Here is a 16993-nt window from a genome sequence, read left to right on the forward strand (position 1 = left end):
AGTCCTTCGAGCCGGATTTGAACCAGCGACCTAAGGATGCCTGTTTTACCACTACAGTCCTCTGCTCTACCAACTGAGCTATCGAAGGCTTGGCAAATCAGTCTCTAGCAAGCTCAATACGAGCTTCTACTTCAACCGTCTACATTCAAACATCTCTTGCAATTCGTGCAAAATACTACAAATTTGGCTTGTGAGGTTCCCGAATTGAGTAAAAGCACATCAGTTCACAATTAAAAAAATGACCCCCTCCGCAGTGTCCCGCATGTTACTGACCACCATACAAAGGAGGAAAAGTTGAAAGGCGGCGCCTCACAGGCCATCTCCTCAGAGTATTCATCAGTGTTCGGCCTTGACAATATTTTAATATCTTGGATGGTGTATAGTGTTCTCCCATTTCCCTTGAGAAATCAAGATTGTCAAGGGGATTCTGCTGTTTTGCCAGTTCATAGCAAGAGATGGGGATCCGAAACACCTCACAGGCAACCAATGAAGATTGGTGTTGGACAGAAACATAACGTGGCCACAGCCTCAAAGCAAAAGGCATCTATTTTCAGTGATGAAATATAATATAATTATAAATTGTCTGTTATTTTATTTTCCAAGTATTTCACTTTCCAAGTATTCAATAAAATTTGCATTTGGCAAAAGTCCTTCGAGCAGGATTTGAACCAGCAACCTAAGGATGCCTGTTTTACCACTACAGTCCTCCGCTCTACCAACTGAGCTTTCGAAGGCTTGGCAAATCAATCTCTAGCAAACTCAATACGAGCTTCCACTTCAACCGTCGACTTGTAAACATCTCTTGCAATTCGTGCAAAATACTACAAATTTGGCTTGTGAGGTTCCCGAATTGAGTAAAAGCACATCAGTTCCCAATTAAAAAAATGACCCCCTCCGCAGTCTCCCGCATGTTAATGACCACCATACTAAGGGGGAAAAGTTGAAAGGCGGCGCCTCACAGGCCATCTCCTCAGAGTATTCAGCCGTGTTGGGCCTTGACAATATTTTAATATCTTGGATGGTGTATAGTGTTCTCTCATTTCCCTTGAGAAATCAAGATTGTCAAGGGGATTCTGCTGTTTTGCCAGTTCATAGCAAGAGATGGGGATCCAAAACACCTGACAGGAAACCAATGAAGATTCGTGTTGGACAGAAAAATAACGTGGCCACAGCCTCAAAGCAAAAGGCATCTATTTTCAGTGATGAAATATAATATAATTATAAATTGTCTGTTATTTTACTTTCCAAGTATTTTACTTTCCAAGTATTCAATAAAATGTGCATTTGGCAAAAGTCCTTTGAGCCGGATTTGAACCAGAGACCTACGGATGCCTGTTTTACCACTGCAGTCCTCCGCTCTACCAACTGAGCTATCAAAGGCATGACAAATCAACTCTAGCAAACTCAATACGAGCTTCCACTTCAACCGTCGACTTGTAAACATCTCTTGCAATTCGTGCAAAATACTACAAATTTGGCTTGTGAGGTTCCCGAATTGAGTAAAAGCACATCAGTTCACAATTAAAAAAATGACCCCCTCCGCAGTCGCCCGCATGTTACTGACCACCATACTAAGGGGGAAAAGTTGAAAGGCGGCGCCTCACAGGCCATCTCCTCAGAGTATTCAGCCCTGTTGGGCCTTGACAATATTTTAATATCTTGGATGGTGTATAGTGTTCTCTCATTTCCCTTGAGAAATCAAGATTGTCAAGGGGATTCTGCTGTTTTGCCAGTTCATAGCAAGAGATGGGGATCAAAAACACCTGACAGGAAACCAATGAAGATTCGTGTTGGACAGAAAAATAACGTGGCCACAGCCTCAAAGCAAAAGGCATCTATTTTCAGTGATGAAATATAATATAATTATAAATTGTCTGTTATTTTACTTTCCAAGTATTTTACTTTCCAAGTATTCAATAAAATGTGCATTTGGCAAAAGTCCTTTGAGCCGGATTTGAACCAGCGACCTAAGGATGCCTGTTTTACCACTACAGTCCACCGCTCTACCAACTGAGCTATCGAAGGCTTGGCAAATCAGTCTCTAGCAAGCTCAATACGAGCTTCCACTTCAACCGTCGACATTCAAACATCTCTTGCAATTCGTGCAAAATACTACAAATTTGGCTTGTGAGGTTCCCGAATTGAGTAAAAGCACATCAGTTCACAATTAAAAAAATGACCCCCTCCGCAGTGTCCCGCATGTTACTGACCACCATACAAAGGAGGAAAAGTTGAAAGGCGGCGCCTCACAGGCCATCTCCTCAGAGTATTCATCAGTGTTCGGCCTTGACAATATTTTAATATCTTGGATGGTGTATAGTGTTCTCCCATTTCCCTTGAGAAATCAAGATTGTCAAGGGGATTCTGCTGTTTTGTCAGTTCATAGCAAGAGATGGGGATCCAAAATACCTCACAGGAAACCAACGAAGATTGGTGTCGGACAGAAAAATAACGTGGCCACAGCCTCAAAGCAAAAGGCATCTATTTTCAGTGATGAAATATAATATAATTATAAATTGTCTGTTATTTTACTTTCCAAGTATTTTACTTTCCAAGTATTCAATACAATGTGCATTTGGCAAAAGTCCTTCGAGCCGGATTTGAAACAGCGACCTAAGGATGCCTGTTTTACCACTACAGTCCCACGCTCTACCAACTGAGCTATCGAAGGCTTGGCAAATCGATCTCTAGCAAACTCAATACGAGCTTCCACTTCAACCGTTGACTTGTAAACATCTCTTGCAATTCGTGCAAAATACTACAAATTTGGCTTGTGAGGTTCCCGAATTGAGTAAAAGCACATCAGTTCCCAATTGAAAAAATAACCCCCTCCGCAGTCTCCCGCATGTTAATGACCACCATACTAAGGGGGAAAAGTTGAAAGGCGGCGCCTCACAGGCCATCTCCTCAGAGTATTCAGCCGTGTTGGGCCTTGACAATATTTTAATATCTTGGATGGTGTATAGTGTTCTCTCATTTCCCTTGAGAAATCAAGATTGTCAAGGGGATTCTGCTGTTTTGCCAGTTCATAGCAAGAGATGGGGATCCAAAACACCTGACAGGAAACCAATGAAGATTCGTGTTGGACAGAAAAATAACGTGGCCACAGCCTCAAAGCAAAAGGCATCTATTTGCAGTGATGAAATATAATATAATTATAAATTATCTGTTATTTTACTTTCCAAGTATTTTACTTTCCAAGTATTCAATAAAATGTGCATTTGGCAAAAGTCCTTTGAGCCGGATTTGAACCAGCGACCTAAGGATGCCTGTTTTACCACTACAGTCCTCCGCTCTACCAACTGAGCTATCAAAGGCTTGGCAAATCAACTCTAGCAAACTCAATACGAGCTTCCACTTCAACCGTCGACTTGTAAACATCTCTTGCAATTCGTGCAAAATACTACAAATTTGGCTTGTGAGGTTCCCGAATTGAGTAAAAGCACATCAGTTCCCAATTAAAAAAATGACCCCCTCCGCAGTCTCCCGCATGTTAATGACCACCATACTAAGGGGGAAAAGTTGAAAGGCGGCGCCTCACAGGCCATCTCCTCAGAGTATTCAGCCGTGTTGGGCCTTGACAATATTTTAATATCTTGGATGGTGTATAGTGTTCTCTCATTTCCCTTGAGAAATCAAGATTGTCAAGGGGATTCTGCTGTTTTGCCAGTTCATAGCAAGAGATGGGGATCCAAAACACCTGACAGGAAACCAATGAAGATTTGTGTTGGACAGAAAAATAACGTGGCCACAGCCTCAAAGCAAAAGGCATCTATTTTCAGTGATGAAATATAATATAATTATAAATTATCTGTTATTTTACTTTCCAAGTATTTTACTTTCCAAGTATTCAATAAAATGTGCATTTGGCAAAAGTCCTTTGAGCCGGATTTGAACCAGCGACCTAAGGATGCCTGTTTTACCACTACAGTCCTCCGCTCTACCAACTGAGCTATCAAAGGCTTGGCAAATCAACTCTAGCAAACTCAATACGAGCTTCCACTTCAACCGTCGACTTGTAAACATCTCTTGCAATTCGTGCAAAATACTACAAATTTGGCTTGTGAGGTTCCCGAATTGAGTAAAAGCACATCAGTTCACAATTAAAAAAATGACCCCCTCCGCAGTGTCCCGCATGTTACTGACCACCATACAAAGGAGGAAAAGTTGAAAGGCGGCGCCTCACAGGCCATCTCCTCAGAGTATTCATCAGTGTTCGGCCTTGACAATATTTTAATATCTTGGATGGTGTATAGTGTTCTCCCATTTCCCTTGAGAAATCAAGATTGTCAAGGGGATTCTGCTGTTTTGCCAGTTCATAGCAAGAGATGGGGATCCGAAACACCTCACAGGCAACCAATGAAGATTGGTGTTGGACAGAAACATAACGTGGCCACAGCCTCAAAGCAAAAGGCATCTATTTTCAGTGATGAAATATAATATAATTATAAATTGTCTGTTATTTTATTTTCCAAGTATTTCACTTTCCAAGTATTCAATAAAATTTGCATTTGGCAAAAGTCCTTCGAGCCGGATTTGAACCAGCGACCTAAGGATGCCTGTTTTACCACTACAGTCCTCTGCTCTACCAACTGAGCTTTCGAAGGCTTGGCAAATCAATCTCTAGCAAACTCAATACGAGCTTCCACTTCAACCGTCGACTTGTAAACATCTCTTGCAATTCGTGCAAAATACTACAAATTTGGCTTGTGAGGTTCCCGAATTGAGTAAAAGCACATCAGTTCCCAATTAAAAAAATGACCCCCTCCGCAGTCTCCCGCATGTTAATGACCACCATACTAAGGGGGAAAAGTTGAAAGGCGGCGCCTCACAGGCCATCTCCTCAGAGTATTCAGCCGTGTTGGGCCTTGACAATATTTTAATATCTTGGATGGTGTATAGTGTTCTCTCATTTCCCTTGAGAAATCAAGATTGTCAAGGGGATTCTGCTGTTTTGCCAGTTCATAGCAAGAGATGGGGATCCAAAACACCTGACAGGAAACCAATGAAGATTCGTGTTGGACAGAAAAATAACGTGGCCACAGCCTCAAAGCAAAAGGCATCTATTTTCAGTGATGAAATATAATATAATTATAAATTGTCTGTTATTTTACTTTCCAAGTATTTTACTTTCCAAGTATTCAATAAAATGTGCATTTGGCAAAAGTCCTTTGAGCCGGATTTGAACCAGCGACCTAAGGATGCCTGTTTTACCACTACAGTCCTCCGCTCTACCAACTGAGCTATCGAAGGCTTGGCAAATCAACTCTAGCAAACTGAATACGAGCTTCCACTTCAACCGTCGACTTGTAAACATCTCTTGCAATTCGTGCAAAATACTACAAATTTGGCTTGTGAGGTTCCCGAATTGAGTAAAAGCACATCAGTTCACAATTAAAAAAATGACCCCCTCCGCAGTCGCCCGCATGTTACTGACCACCATACTAAGGGGGAAAAGCTGAAAGGCGGCACCTCACAGGCCATCTCCTCAGAGTATTCAGCCGCGTTGGGCCTTGACAATATTTTAATATCTTGGATGGTGTATAGTGTTCTCTCATTTCTCTTGAGAAATCAAGATTGTCAAGGGGATTCTGCTGTTTTGCCAGTTCATAGCAAGAGATGGGGATCCAAAACACCTCATAGGAAACCAATGAAGATTCGTGTTGGACAGAAAAATAACGTGGTCACAGCCTCAAAGCAAAAGGCATCTATTTTCAGTGATGAAATATAATATAATTATAAATTGTCTGTTATTTTACTTTCCAAGTATTTTACTTTCCAAGTATTCAATAAAATGTGCATTTGGCAAAAGTCCTTCGAGCCGGATTTGAACCAGCAACCTAAGGATGCCTGTTTTACCACTACAGTCCTCCGCTCTACCAACTGAGCTATCGAAGGCTTGGCAAATCAGTCTCTAGCAAGCTCAATACGAGCTTCCACTTCAACCGTCGACATTCAAACATCTCTTGCAATTCGTGCAAAATACTACAAATTTGGCTTGTGAGGTTCCCGAATTGAGTAAAAGCACATCAGTTCCCAATTAAAAAAATGACCCCCTCCGCAGTCTCCCGCATGTTACTGACCACCATACAAAGGAGGAAAAGTTGAAAGGCGGCGCCTCACAGGCCATCTCCTCAGAGTATTCAGCCCTGTTGGGCCTTGACAATATTTTAATATCTTGGATGGTGTATAGTGTTCTCTCATTTCCCTTGAGAAATCAAGATTGTCAAGGGGATTCTGCTGTTTTGCCAGTTCATAGCAAGAGATGGGGATCAAAAACACCTGACAGGAAACCAATGAAGATTCGTGTTGGACAGAAAAATAACGTGGCCACAGCCTCAAAGCAAAAGGCATCTATTTTCAGTGATGAAATATAATATAATTATAAATTGTCTGTTATTTTACTTTCCAAGTATTTTACTTTCCAAGTATTCAATAAAATGTGCATTTGGCAAAAGTCCTTTGAGCCGGATTTGAACCAGCGACCTAAGGATGCCTGTTTTACCACTACAGTCCTCCGCTCTACCAACTGAGCTATCAAAGGCTTGGCAAATCAACTCTAGCAAACTCAATACGAGCTTCCACTTCAACCGTCGACTTGTAAACATCTCTTGCAATTCGTGCAAAATACTACAAATTTGGCTTGTGAGGTTCCCGAATTGAGTAAAAGCACATCAGTTCACAATTAAAAAAATGACCCCCTCCGCAGTCGCCCGCATGTTACTGACCACCATACTAAGGGGGAAAAGTTGAAAGGCGGCACCTCACAGGCCATCTCCTCAGAGTATTCAGCCGCGTTGGGCCTTGACAATATTTTAATATCTTGGATGGTGTATAGTGTTCTCTCATTTCTCTTGAGAAATCAAGATTTTCAAGGGGATTCTGCTGTTTTGCCAGTTCATAGCAAGAGATGGGGATCCAAAACACCTCACAGGAAACCAATGAAGATTCGTGTTGGACAGAAAAATAACGTGGTCACAGCCTCAAAGCAAAAGGCATCTATTTTCAGTGATGAAATATAATATAATTATAAATTGTCTGTTATTTTACTTTCCAAGTATTTTACTTTCCAAGTATTCAATAAAATGTGCATTTGGCAAAAGTCCTTCGAGCCGGATTTGAACCAGCGACCTAAGGATGCCTGTTTTACCACTACAGTCCTCTGCTCTACCAACTGAGCTATCGAAGGCTTGGCAAATCAGTCTCTAGCAAGCTCAATACGAGCTTCTACTTCAACCGTCTACATTCAAACATCTCTTGCAATTCGTGCAAAATACTACAAATTTGGCTTGTGAGGTTCCCGAATTGAGTAAAAGCACATCAGTTCACAATTAAAAAAATGACCCCCTCCGCAGTGTCCCGCATGTTACTGACCACCATACAAAGGAGGAAAAGTTGAAAGGCGGCGCCTCACAGGCCATCTCCTCAGAGTATTCATCAGTGTTCGGCCTTGACAATATTTTAATATCTTGGATGGTGTATAGTGTTCTCCCATTTCCCTTGAGAAATCAAGATTGTCAAGGGGATTCTGCTGTTTTGCCAGTTCATAGCAAGAGATGGGGATCCGAAACACCTCACAGGCAACCAATGAAGATTGGTGTTGGACAGAAACATAACGTGGCCACAGCCTCAAAGCAAAAGGCATCTATTTTCAGTGATGAAATATAATATAATTATAAATTGTCTGTTATTTTATTTTCCAAGTATTTCACTTTCCAAGTATTCAATAAAATTTGCATTTGGCAAAAGTCCTTCGAGCAGGATTTGAACCAGCGACCTAAGGATGCCTGTTTTACCACTACAGTCCTCCGCTCTACCAACTGAGCTTTCGAAGGCTTGGCAAATCAATCTCTAGCAAACTCAATACGAGCTTCCACTTCAACCGTCGACTTGTAAACATCTCTTGCAATTCGTGCAAAATACTACAAATTTGGCTTGTGAGGTTCCCGAATTGAGTAAAAGCACATCAGTTCCCAATTAAAAAAATGACCCCCTCCGCAGTCTCCCGCATGTTAATGACCACCATACTAAGGGGGAAAAGTTGAAAGGCGGCGCCTCACAGGCCATCTCCTCAGAGTATTCAGCCGTGTTGGGCCTTGACAATATTTTAATATCTTGGATGGTGTATAGTGTTCTCTCATTTCCCTTGAGAAATCAAGATTGTCAAGGGGATTCTGCTGTTTTGCCAGTTCATAGCAAGAGATGGGGATCCAAAACACCTGACAGGAAACCAATGAAGATTCGTGTTGGACAGAAAAATAACGTGGCCACAGCCTCAAAGCAAAAGGCATCTATTTTCAGTGATGAAATATAATATAATTATAAATTGTCTGTTATTTTACTTTCCAAGTATTTTACTTTCCAAGTATTCAATAAAATGTGCATTTGGCAAAAGTCCTTTGAGCCGGATTTGAACCAGAGACCTACGGATGCCTGTTTTACCACTACAGTCCTCCGCTCTACCAACTGAGCTATCAAAGGCATGACAAATCAACTCTAGCAAACTCAATACGAGCTTCCACTTCAACCGTCGACTTGTAAACATCTCTTGCAATTCGTGCAAAATACTACAAATTTGGCTTGTGAGGTTCCCGAATTGAGTAAAAGCACATCAGTTCACAATTAAAAAAATGACCCCCTCCGCAGTCGCCCGCATGTTACTGACCACCATACTAAGGGGGAAAAGTTGAAAGGCGGCGCCTCACAGGCCATCTCCTCAGAGTATTCAGCCCTGTTGGGCCTTGACAATATTTTAATATCTTGGATGGTGTATAGTGTTCTCTCATTTCCCTTGAGAAATCAAGATTGTCAAGGGGATTCTGCTGTTTTGCCAGTTCATAGCAAGAGATGGGGATCAAAAACACCTGACAGGAAACCAATGAAGATTCGTGTTGGACAGAAAAATAACGTGGCCACAGCCTCAAAGCAAAAGGCATCTATTTTCAGTGATGAAATATAATATAATTATAAATTGTCTGTTATTTTACTTTCCAAGTATTTTACTTTCCAAGTATTCAATAAAATGTGCATTTGGCAAAAGTCCTTTGAGCCGGATTTGAACCAGCGACCTAAGGATGCCTGTTTTACCACTACAGTCCTCCGCTCTACCAACTGAGCTATCGAAGGCTTGGCAAATCAGTCTCTAGCAAGCTCAATACGAGCTTCCACTTCAACCATCGACATTCAAACATCTCTTGCAATTCGTGCAAAATACTACAAATTTGGCTTGTGAGGTTCCCGAATTGAGTAAAAGCACATCAGTTCACAATTAAAAAAATGACCCCCTCCGCAGTGTCCCGCATGTTACTGACCACCATACAAAGGAGGAAAAGTTGAAAGGCGGCGCCTCACAGGCCATCTCCTCAGAGTATTCATCAGTGTTCGGCCTTGACAATATTTTAATATCTTGGATGGTGTATAGTGTTCTCCCATTTCCCTTGAGAAATCAAGATTGTCAAGGGGATTCTGCTGTTTTGTCAGTTCATAGCAAGAGATGGGGATCCAAAATACCTCACAGGAAACCAACGAAGATTGGTGTCGGACAGAAAAATAACGTGGCCACAGCCTCAAAGCAAAAGGCATCTATTTTCAGTGATGAAATATAATATAATTATAAATTGTCTGTTATTTTACTTTCCAAGTATTTTACTTTCCAAGTATTCAATACAATGTGCATTTGGCAAAAGTCCTTCGAGCCGGATTTGAAACAGCGACCTAAGGATGCCTGTTTTACCACTACAGTCCCACGCTCTACCAACTGAGCTATCGAAGGCTTGGCAAATCGCTCTCTAGCAAACTCAATACGAGCTTCCACTTCAACCGTCGACTTGTAAACATCTCTTGCAATTCGTGCAAAATACTACAAATTTGGCTTGTGAGGTTCCCGAATTGAGTAAAAGCACATCAGTTCCCAATTAAAAAAATGACCCCCTCCGCAGTCTCCCGCATGTTAATGACCACCATACTAAGGGGGAAAAGTTGAAAGGCGGCGCCTCACAGGCCATCTCCTCAGAGTATTCAGCCGTGTTGGGCCTTGACAATATTTTAATATCTTGGATGGTGTATAGTGTTCTCTCATTTCCCTTGAGAAATCAAGATTGTCAAGGGGATTCTGCTGTGTTGCCAGTTCATAGCAAGAGATGGGGATCCAAAACACCTGACAGGAAACCAATGAAGATTCGTGTTGGACAGAAAAATAACGTGGCCACAGCCTCAAAGCAAAAGGCATCTATTTTCAGTGATGAAATATAATATAATTATAAATTATCTGTTATTTTACTTTCCAAGTGTTTTACTTTCCAAGTATTCAATAAAATGTGCATTTGGCAAAAGTCCTTTGAGCCGGATTTGAACCAGCAACCTAAGGATGCCTGTTTTACCACTACAGTCCTCCGCTCTACCAACTGAGCTATCAAAGGCTTGGCAAATCAACTCTAGCAAACTCAATACGAGCTTCCACTTCAACCGTCGACTTGTAAACATCTCTTGCAATTCGTGCAAAATACTACAAATTTGGCTTGTGAGGTTCCCGAATTGAGTAAAAGCACATCAGTTCCCAATTAAAAAAATGACCCCCTCCGCAGTCTCCCGCATGTTAATGACCACCATACTAAGGGGGAAAAGTTGAAAGGCGGCGCCTCACAGGCCATCTCCTCAGAGTATTCAGCCGTGTTGGGCCTTGACAATATTTTAATATCTTGGATGGTGTATAGTGTTCTCTCATTTCCCTTGAGAAATCAAGATTGTCAAGGGGATTCTGCTGTTTTGCCAGTTCATAGCAAGAGATGGGGATCCAAAACACCTGACAGGAAACCAATGAAGATTCGTGTTGGACAGAAAAATAACGTGGCCACAGCCTCAAAGCAAAAGGCATCTATTTTCAGTGATGAAATATAATATAATTATAAATTATCTGTTATTTTACTTTCCAAGTATTTTACTTTCCAAGTATTCAATAAAATGTGCATTTGGCAAAAGTCCTTTGAGCCGGATTTGAACCAGCGACCTAAGGATGCCTGTTTTACCACTACAGTCCTCCGCTCTACCAACTGAGCTATCAAAGGCTTGGCAAATCAACTCTAGCAAACTCAATACGAGCTTCCACTTCAACCGTCGACTTGTAAACATCTCTTGCAATTCGTGCAAAATACTACAAATTTGGCTTGTGAGGTTCCCGAATTGAGTAAAAGCACATCAGTTCACAATTAAAAAAATGACCCCCTCCGCAGTCGCCCGCATGTTACTGACCACCATACTAAGGGGGAAAAGTTGAAAGGCGGCACCTCACAGGCCATCTCCTCAGAGTATTCAGCCGCGTTGGGCCTTGACAATATTTTAATATCTTGGATGGTGTATAGTGTTCTCTCATTTCTCTTGAGAAATCAAGATTGTCAAGGGGATTCTGCTGTTTTGCCAGTTCATAGCAAGAGATGGGGATCCAAAACACCTCACAGGAAACCAATGAAGATTCGTGTTGGACAGAAAAATAACGTGGTCACAGCCTCAAAGCAAAAGGCATCTATTTTCAGTGATGAAATATAATATAATTATAAATTGTCTGTTATTTTACTTTCCAAGTATTTTACTTTCCAAGTATTCAATAAAATGTGCATTTGGCAAAAGTCCTTCGAGCCGGATTTGAACCAGCGACCTAAGGATGCCTGTTTTACCACTACAGTCCTCTGCTCTACCAACTGAGCTATCGAAGGCTTGGCAAATCAGTCTCTAGCAAGCTCAATACGAGCTTCTACTTCAACCGTCTACATTCAAACATCTCTTGCAATTCGTGCAAAATACTACAAATTTAGCTTGTGAGGTTCCCGAATTGAGTAAAAGCACATCAGTTCACAATTAAAAAAATGACCCCCTCCGCAGTGTCCCGCATGTTACTGACCACCATACAAAGGAGGAAAAGTTGAAAGGCGGCGCCTCACAGGCCATCTCCTCAGAGTATTCATCAGTGTTCGGCCTTGACAATATTTTAATATCTTGGATGGTGTATAGTGTTCTCCCATTTCCCTTGAGAAATCAAGATTGTCAAGGGGATTCTGCTGTTTTGCCAGTTCATAGCAAGAGATGGGGATCCGAAACACCTCACAGGCAACCAATGAAGATTGGTGTTGGACAGAAACATAACGTGGCCACAGCCTCAAAGCAAAAGGCATCTATTTTCAGTGATGAAATATAATATAATTATAAATTGTCTGTTATTTTATTTTCCAAGTATTTCACTTTCCAAGTATTCAATAAAATTTGCATTTGGCAAAAGTCCTTCGAGCAGGATTTGAACCAGCAACCTAAGGATGCCTGTTTTACCACTACAGTCCTCCGCTCTACCAACTGAGCTTTCGAAGGCTTGGCAAATCAATCTCTAGCAAACTCAATACGAGCTTCCACTTCAACCGTCGACTTGTAAACATCTCTTGCAATTCGTGCAAAATACTACAAATTTGGCTTGTGAGGTTCCCGAATTGAGTAAAAGCACATCAGTTCCCAATTAAAAAAATGACCCCCTCCGCAGTCTCCCGCATGTTAATGACCACCATACTAAGGGGGAAAAGTTGAAAGGCGGCGCCTCACAGGCCATCTCCTCAGAGTATTCAGCCGTGTTGGGCCTTGACAATATTTTAATATCTTGGATGGTGTATAGTGTTCTCTCATTTCCCTTGAGAAATCAAGATTGTCAAGGGGATTCTGCTGTTTTGCCAGTTCATAGCAAGAGATGGGGATCCAAAACACCTGACAGGAAACCAATGAAGATTCGTGTTGGACAGAAAAATAACGTGGCCACAGCCTCAAAGCAAAAGGCATCTATTTTCAGTGATGAAATATAATATAATTATAAATTGTCTGTTATTTTACTTTCCAAGTATTTTACTTTCCAAGTATTCAATAAAATGTGCATTTGGCAAAAGTCCTTTGAGCCGGATTTGAACCAGAGACCTACGGATGCCTGTTTTACCACTACAGTCCTCCGCTCTACCAACTGAGCTATCAAAGGCATGACAAATCAACTCTAGCAAACTCAATACGAGCTTCCACTTCAACCGTCGACTTGTAAACATCTCTTGCAATTCGTGCAAAATACTACAAATTTGGCTTGTGAGGTTCCCGAATTGAGTAAAAGCACATCAGTTCACAATTAAAAAAATGACCCCCTCCGCAGGCGCCCGCATGTTACTGACCACCATACTAAGGGGGAAAAGTTGAAAGGCGGCGCCTCACAGGCCATCTCCTCAGAGTATTCAGCCCTGTTGGGCCTTGACAATATTTTAATATCTTGGATGGTGTATAGTGTTCTCTCATTTCCCTTGAGAAATCAAGATTGTCAAGGGGATTCTGCTGTTTTGCCAGTTCATAGCAAGAGATGGGGATCAAAAACACCTGACAGGAAACCAATGAAGATTCGTGTTGGACAGAAAAATAACGTGGCCACAGCCTCAAAGCAAAAGGCATCTATTTTCAGTGATGAAATATAATATAATTATAAATTGTCTGTTATTTTACTTTCCAAGTATTTTACTTTCCAAGTATTCAATAAAATGTGCATTTGGCAAAAGTCCTTTGAGCCGGATTTGAACCAGCGACCTAAGGATGCCTGTTTTACCACTACAGTCCACCGCTCTACCAACTGAGCTATCGAAGGCTTGGCAAATCAGTCTCTAGCAAGCTCAATACGAGCTTCCACTTCAACCGTCGACATTCAAACATCTCTTGCAATTCGTGCAAAATACTACAAATTTGGCTTGTGAGGTTCCCGAATTGAGTAAAAGCACATCAGTTCACAATTAAAAAAATGACCCCCTCCGCAGTGTCCCGCATGTTACTAACCACCATACAAAGGAGGAAAAGTTGAAAGGCGGCGCCTCACAGGCCATCTCCTCAGAGTATTCATCAGTGTTCGGCCTTGACAATATTTTAATATCTTGGATGGTGTATAGTGTTCTCCCATTTCCCTTGAGAAATCAAGATTGTCAAGGGGATTCTGCTGTTTTGTCAGTTCATAGCAAGAGATGGGGATCCAAAATACCTCACAGGAAACCAACGAAGATTGGTGTCGGACAGAAAAATAACGTGGCCACAGCCTCAAAGCAAAAGGCATCTATTTTCAGTGATGAAATATAATATAATTATAAATTGTCTGTTATTTTACTTTCCAAGTATTTTACTTTCCAAGTATTCAATACAATGTGCATTTGGCAAAAGTCCTTCGAGCCGGATTTGAAACAGCGACCTAAGGATGCCTGTTTTACCACTACAGTCCCACGCTCTACCAACTGAGCTATCGAAGGCTTGGCAAATCGATCTCTAGCAAACTCAATACGAGCTTCCACTTCAACCGTTGACTTGTAAACATCTCTTGCAATTCGTGCAAAATACTACAAATTTGGCTTGTGAGGTTCCCGAATTGAGTAAAAGCACATCAGTTCCCAATTGAAAAAATAACCCCCTCCGCAGTCTCCCGCATGTTAATGACCACCATACTAAGGGGGAAAAGTTGAAAGGCGGCGCCTCACAGGCCATCTCCTCAGAGTATTCAGCCGTGTTGGGCCTTGACAATATTTTAATATCTTGGATGGTGTATAGTGTTCTCTCATTTCCCTTGAGAAATCAAGATTGTCAAGGGGATTCTGCTGTTTTGCCAGTTCATAGCAAGAGATGGGGATCCAAAACACCTGACAGGAAACCAATGAAGATTCGTGTTGGACAGAAAAATAACGTGGCCACAGCCTCAAAGCAAAAGGCATCTATTTGCAGTGATGAAATATAATATAATTATAAATTATCTGTTATTTTACTTTCCAAGTATTTTACTTTCCAAGTATTCAATAAAATGTGCATTTGGCAAAAGTCCTTTGAGCCGGATTTGAACCAGCGACCTAAGGATGCCTGTTTTACCACTACAGTCCTCCGCTCTACCAACTGAGCTATCAAAGGCTTGGCAAATCAGCTCTAGCAAACTCAATACGAGCTTCCACTTCAACCGTCGACTTGTAAACATCTCTTGCAATTCGTGCAAAATACTACAAATTTGGCTTGTGAGGTTCCCGAATTGAGTAAAAGCACATCAGTTCCCAATTAAAAAAATGACCCCCTCCGCAGTCTCCCGCATGTTAATGACCACCATACTAAGGGGGAAAAGTTGAAAGGCGGCGCCTCACAGGCCATCTCCTCAGAGTATTCAGCCGTGTTGGGCCTTGACAATATTTTAATATCTTGGATGGTGTATAGTGTTCTCTCATTTCCCTTGAGAAATCAAGATTGTCAAGGGGATTCTGCTGTTTTGCCAGTTCATAGCAAGAGATGGGGATCCAAAACACCTGACAGGAAACCAATGAAGATTCGTGTTGGACAGAAAAATAACGTGGCCACAGCCTCAAAGCAAAAGGCATCTATTTTCAGTGATGAAATATAATATAATTATAAATTGTCTGTTATTTTACTTTCCAAGTATTTTACTTTCCAAGTATTCAATAAAATGTGCATTTGGCAAAAGTCCTTTGAGCCGGATTTGAACCAGCGACCTAAGGATGCCTGTTTTACCACTACAGTCCTCCGCTCTACCAACTGAGCTATCGAAGGCTTGGCAAATCAACTCTAGCAAACTGAATACGAGCTTCCACTTCAACCGTCGACTTGTAAACATCTCTTGCAATTCGTGCAAAATACTACAAATTTGGCTTGTGAGGTTCCCGAATTGAGTAAAAGCACATCAGTTCACAATTAAAAAAATGACCCCCTCCGCAGTCGCCCGCATGTTACTGACCACCATACTAAGGGGGAAAAGCTGAAAGGCGGCACCTCACAGGCCATCTCCTCAGAGTATTCAGCCGCGTTGGGCCTTGACAATATTTTAATATCTTGGATGGTGTATAGTGTTCTCTCATTTCTCTTGAGAAATCAAGATTGTCAAGGGGATTCTGCTGTTTTGCCAGTTCATAGCAAGAGATGGGGATCCAAAACACCTCATAGGAAACCAATGAAGATTCGTGTTGGACAGAAAAATAACGTGGTCACAGCCTCAAAGCAAAAGGCATCTATTTTCAGTGATGAAATATAATATAATTATAAATTGTCTGTTATTTTACTTTCCAAGTATTTTACTTTCCAAGTATTCAATAAAATGTGCATTTGGCAAAAGTCCTTCGAGCCGGATTTGAACCAGCAACCTAAGGATGCCTGTTTTACCACTACAGTCCCCCGCTCTACCAACTGAGCTATCGAAGGCTTGGCAAATCAGTCTCTAGCAAGCTCAATACGAGCTTCCACTTCAACCGTCGACATTCAAACATCTCTTGCAATTCGTGCAAAATACTACAAATTTGGCTTGTGAGGTTCCCGAATTGAGTAAAAGCACATCAGTTCCCAATTAAAAAAATGACCCCCTCCGCAGTCTCCCGCATGTTACTGACCACCATACAAAGGAGGAAAAGTTGAAAGGCGGCGCCTCACAGGCCATCTCCTCAGAGTATTCATCAGTGTTCGGCCTTGACAATATTTTAATATCTTGGATGGTGTATAGTGTTCTCTCATTTCCCTTGAGAAATCAAGATTGTCAAGGGGATTCTGCTGTTTTGTCAGTTCATAGCAAGAGATGGGGATCCAAAATACCTCACAGGAAACCAACGAAGATTGGTGTCGGACAGAAAAATAACGTGGCCACAGCCTCAAAGCAAAAGGCATCTATTTTCAGTGATGAAATATAATATAATTATAAATTGTCTGTTATTTTACTTTCCAAGTATTTTACTTTCCAAGTATTCAATACAATGTGCATTTGGCAAAAGTCCTTCGAGCCGGATTTGAAACAGCGACCTAAGGATGCCTGTTTTACCACTACAGTCCCACGCTCTACCAACTGAGCTATCGAAGGCTTGGCAAATCGTTCTCTAGCAAACTCAATACGAGCTTCCACTTCAACCGTCGACTTGTAAACATCTCTTGCAATTCGTACAAAATACTACAAATTTGGCTTGTGAGGTTCCCGAATTGA

At 41.5% G+C, this 16993-nt stretch overlaps 10 non-coding genes across 10 annotated transcripts; all 10 read right to left on the reverse strand.

Moving 5' to 3' along the window:
- Window positions 1-2: 2 nt before the first annotated feature.
- On the reverse strand, window positions 3-88 carry TRNAY-GUA (transfer RNA tyrosine (anticodon GUA)). The gene is given in 2 exon segments: window positions 3-38; window positions 52-88. It is a non-coding gene; the product is annotated as a tRNA-Tyr (tRNA).
- A 3143-nt stretch (window positions 89-3231) lies between these two features.
- Window positions 3232-3317, reverse strand: TRNAY-GUA (transfer RNA tyrosine (anticodon GUA)). The gene is given in 2 exon segments: window positions 3232-3267; window positions 3281-3317. It is a non-coding gene; the product is annotated as a tRNA-Tyr (tRNA).
- A 559-nt stretch (window positions 3318-3876) lies between these two features.
- TRNAY-GUA (transfer RNA tyrosine (anticodon GUA)) lies at window positions 3877-3962 on the reverse strand. The gene is given in 2 exon segments: window positions 3877-3912; window positions 3926-3962. It is a non-coding gene; the product is annotated as a tRNA-Tyr (tRNA).
- A 1850-nt stretch (window positions 3963-5812) lies between these two features.
- On the reverse strand, window positions 5813-5898 carry TRNAY-GUA (transfer RNA tyrosine (anticodon GUA)). Its single transcript is given in 2 exon segments — window positions 5813-5848; window positions 5862-5898. It is a non-coding gene; the product is annotated as a tRNA-Tyr (tRNA).
- A 560-nt stretch (window positions 5899-6458) lies between these two features.
- TRNAY-GUA (transfer RNA tyrosine (anticodon GUA)) lies at window positions 6459-6544 on the reverse strand. Its single transcript is given in 2 exon segments — window positions 6459-6494; window positions 6508-6544. It is a non-coding gene; the product is annotated as a tRNA-Tyr (tRNA).
- Window positions 6545-7103: 559 nt separating this feature from the next.
- TRNAY-GUA (transfer RNA tyrosine (anticodon GUA)) lies at window positions 7104-7189 on the reverse strand. The gene is given in 2 exon segments: window positions 7104-7139; window positions 7153-7189. It is a non-coding gene; the product is annotated as a tRNA-Tyr (tRNA).
- Window positions 7190-10332: 3143 nt separating this feature from the next.
- On the reverse strand, window positions 10333-10418 carry TRNAY-GUA (transfer RNA tyrosine (anticodon GUA)). Its single transcript is given in 2 exon segments — window positions 10333-10368; window positions 10382-10418. It is a non-coding gene; the product is annotated as a tRNA-Tyr (tRNA).
- Window positions 10419-10977: 559 nt separating this feature from the next.
- TRNAY-GUA (transfer RNA tyrosine (anticodon GUA)) lies at window positions 10978-11063 on the reverse strand. Its single transcript is given in 2 exon segments — window positions 10978-11013; window positions 11027-11063. It is a non-coding gene; the product is annotated as a tRNA-Tyr (tRNA).
- Window positions 11064-11622: 559 nt separating this feature from the next.
- Window positions 11623-11708, reverse strand: TRNAY-GUA (transfer RNA tyrosine (anticodon GUA)). The gene is given in 2 exon segments: window positions 11623-11658; window positions 11672-11708. It is a non-coding gene; the product is annotated as a tRNA-Tyr (tRNA).
- Window positions 11709-14851: 3143 nt separating this feature from the next.
- On the reverse strand, window positions 14852-14937 carry TRNAY-GUA (transfer RNA tyrosine (anticodon GUA)). Its single transcript is given in 2 exon segments — window positions 14852-14887; window positions 14901-14937. It is a non-coding gene; the product is annotated as a tRNA-Tyr (tRNA).
- Window positions 14938-16993: the final 2056 nt, after the last annotated feature.

The sequence above is a fragment of the Ambystoma mexicanum genome, chromosome 1p (assembly GCF_040938575.1).
Source record: "Ambystoma mexicanum isolate Mex_15411 chromosome 1p, UKY_AmexF1_1, whole genome shotgun sequence".
NCBI classification, from domain to species: Eukaryota; Metazoa; Chordata; class Amphibia; order Caudata; family Ambystomatidae; genus Ambystoma; species Ambystoma mexicanum.